We start from the raw sequence: 3997 nt of genomic DNA on the forward strand, positions 1-3997 counted from the left end.
CTAAATTCTTATTATTTTAATTATACTTTTCTTTTTTGGAAATAGAATTATACTTACGTACTGACATATCTTTCTATGTTTTGAACTTGGGGCTGTGAGTGTCTTGGACCCTACCAAGTCCCAATCCAACTGTCTTTGAAAAAAAATAAAAACAAACGTGATTAAAAACTTGCTCTCGTAAGTCGTAACCAACTACCATAAACATTAAAGTCTAGCGTTGCAACGATAATTTATTTGTCGGAAAATATGTAAGAGTCTCGCTAAATAGATAATGGAATATCTCTATAATATCTACAATAAACTATTTATTTAACCCAATATAAATTAAAAATAACAACCAATCCACATTTTAACCTAATTTCAAATAACCCATTAAATTTTATTTTAATCATAACCATTCAAAGCCTAATCAAATTTACCCCAATCCTATTGTTCTTCTCTAACGGCAACCCTTTTCACCAAACCCTCGCCGTCCCTGACCATCCCACTGCCGCATCTCCATCGGCCCAGACCTGTCCCACACGACTCATCCTCTAATAGCGCCAACTAGACCCCCGAGACTCGCCGTCCATCAGCACTGTACAGGACCCCCGCAGCTCACCCTCCATCAGCGTTGAACAGGAACACCACGGGTCACCCCCAACGGCGCCGCACCAGACCACCGCGACGCACCCTTCTTCAGCGGCGACCAGACCACGCGTTTCACCCTCCAGAGCGCTCCTCTTCCGTCGCCGGCAGAACTCAATGTGGTCGCCCCCTGTTTCCCGTTGCGGGTGTCACTGTTACGGCCCCAAAATGCCAAACGTCGTCCATAAACAACTGGAGGTTAGTGGGTTGATTTTTTTATGTGATTATAACTGTTTCTATTGCTACTAGTTTTACATGCAATGAATTTTGTTGAGGTGTTTGATTGTTCATAGTGAAAAAATTAATTGTTGCAACTTCACTATACCGGGACGTGTATAATATGTTGAAATGAATTGTACAAGTTGTTGCTGATTATGGTTGCATTGATTTTTATTCTAGTGTGTAAAATTTTACAGAATTTCGATTTAATTAGTACAGCAGTTTTGGCTCACCATTTGGTCTTTTGAATGCAACGTCACTTAAATTAGTTGATCATAGTCGATCTGTATTTGACATAAAATGAATGGTTACTTTACTAATTATCCGGATGATTGATTTTCGTTATAACGAATGCTATTTGTCTTTCCTATCTTGTTGATATGTTTGAATCAGGTACTGTATGAATTTTGTGTATGTTGAATACAAGAGCACAGATTTACTCGAGCAACATGGTGCTGTTTTTTTGTTTTTAAATTCCTTAGATCAGTCACCGAAACTTTAAAAGTTTCGCTTAAATCAGTCTGTGTCTATATGGTCCTCAATTTTGCTCTTTAGGTTCTCAAGAAGTGCTATATTGTGGAAATTGTAAGGCAGGATCCAAGACTTCTTGATGCACTAGGTTAGACATTTTTTAAAGAAAATAAAAGGAATACATTACACCATTTAGGAGTATAACTATGACAAGCCTTAAAAGTATCTTTCTGCTTATTATGTTTAATTCTATCTATTTGACATTTGGTTAAATTTGTGCAATGTTACAGTGGTTGAGAATAGAGAAAAGAGAAAATTGGAGTGTTGGACAAATGCAACTTATTTGTCTTGCTAGGCTGCTATTGAAGAATAGAAGGATTTTGGTTCTAGATGAAGCAACAACATCCATTGACACTGCAACACAATTTAATTCAAAAGACTATTAAAAATGAAATTAGTGAATGATTTTGGTTAATGACGAATTAACTACACATTTGTTACTTATTGCAGTGTCTCTTATATTCATGAATGTTCTTAAAACGGGAATGCTTCTATGAGAGAAAACATGCAACAATTATTCTAAATCTATGAATGAGAAATTTAATGTACATATTAAAAATTGTGGTCAATTCATAATATGCTAGATGTTCATTTTATTAGATATACAAATGCTTATTTTCATTTTTAAGTGGATGTTTAGTTGATTGAATTGAATTTTAAGTAAATACAATTATAATATTCTGGATGTTTAATTCAGTAGGTTTGCAGATGGTTATTTTTATTCTTACGTGGATGTTTATTTGATTGGATTAAATTTAAGTAAGTACAATTAAAATACGTCAGATGTTCAATTCACTAGGTGTGTAGATGATTATTTTTTACAATAAAGTAGATGTTTATTTGATTAGGTTGGATCTAACAAGAAAAGTAGATGTTTATTTTAATTATATTGGTATTTTGTTTGAGTTGCTAGATTTTGCATCCATTTCTCATATGAAACAATCATCCACATACATAGTAAAATGAGCATCCTCAGATGATGGAAAATAAGTTTATGAATTGAAGTTAGTATAAAATACTAGGATTATAAGAAAACTTAGAAAAGGAGAAGGAGATTCGGTTAGTTTATGAATTGAAGTTAGTATAAAATACTAGAATTATAAGAAAACTTAGAAAAGGAGAAGGAGATTCGATTGGTGCTACTGTATATTATAGTACTGAGAAAGTAAAGAGAATAGTAGCATCATGACCAAATATTCACCGATCATTGGCTCTTAGAAATTCTGCATCCTGCAGTACCACCTTACTCCCAGTCCCACCAAGTCTCAATTTTTTGTTTCACTGATTATGCCATAATAATTAGAGTAATTAATTAATTATTGAACTGAATACCATATAATTTGATTATAGGACTACTAAGTACTAACCTCAGCTCTTTCACATTGACTCCTACATCTATAATCCGCTTAGATGTACTTTACAAGTTACAACGATAAGATATATATGTCATGCCCTTCTAACACTGCACTTCACATGACACTTCAAAATCATGTCACTAATGCATGCACCTAAGATAAAATAATTCACAATAATCTTTCAAAAATGCTGATCATATTAAAATATAACTTCCATAATTTATTACAAATTTACTATTATAAACTCATAAGAATAAATTAAATTTTTACACATCAAATTCTACACTAGATGTAAACCTTTCTACTCAATCAAGAACTACTCCTAAAACTTCTTGACATTATCAATCTCAGAACTCCTCGTGCAGCTTTCTAACAAACATATATATGTAGTCTTGTAAGCATTTCCAGGCTAGTTGAATGATTTGATACCAAATAATGTTGCTGAGTATTTACAAGAAAGGCACAAAATTCATCTTCCCAAACCTACAACAGTATTTGTTTCTACATTTGATTATGCAGCTGGTCTAGGTACTTTCATGCTGAATCCATGCTTCATTTTGTCAACTCTATTAAAAAAAAAACTTGTGGTGTAAACAATGATATAAGGAGTCAAGTACTAAGACAATTTGAACAATAAGCAAACAAAACTGAAACTAAGCACTTTTTTAATTAAAAAAAAAGAAAATAAGACTTAATTCTGGTGAAAAATGAAGATAGATAAATCTCTTCTACAACTTTCAAATAGTAATCAAACTTAAAATCTGATAAATAAAATAGTGAAGAGAGAAGACAAAAAGTTTTTTTAGTAAAGCAAGCATTGCACAACATCCCATAATAAATCTACAATGATTTGAAAACAAAAATCATGTTCTCATCCTAAACTAGAAATCTTATAGTTAATAAATAATAACTAGAGCATCCTATAATCCTAAGTAACATTATAAGTGTAAGTGCATTAGATACAAAGAGATAGGCAGTTATTACATAATATAAGGACAGAATAAGTAAAATCGAAGCACTTAAACATCTTATTCTCATATGAAATAACCATCCATATACATAGAAAAATAAACATCCTCATTGGTTCTTCATTAGCAACTAACAAATTGACCAAGATGCCACCCGTGCACCATGTTTAAATGGCTTAACTCAGATTCAAGTTCAATTCAACCAAAATTAAAGAACATTTGAACCCTAGGTGTCAAACAAACATACTCTATAGAGTAAAACAATAGCTTTATACTGACTTTTTGTAGTCCAAGAGA

The sequence above is a fragment of the Arachis ipaensis genome, chromosome B09 (genome assembly GCF_000816755.2).
Source record: "Arachis ipaensis cultivar K30076 chromosome B09, Araip1.1, whole genome shotgun sequence".
In the NCBI taxonomy this organism is placed as follows: Eukaryota; Viridiplantae; Streptophyta; class Magnoliopsida; order Fabales; family Fabaceae; genus Arachis; species Arachis ipaensis.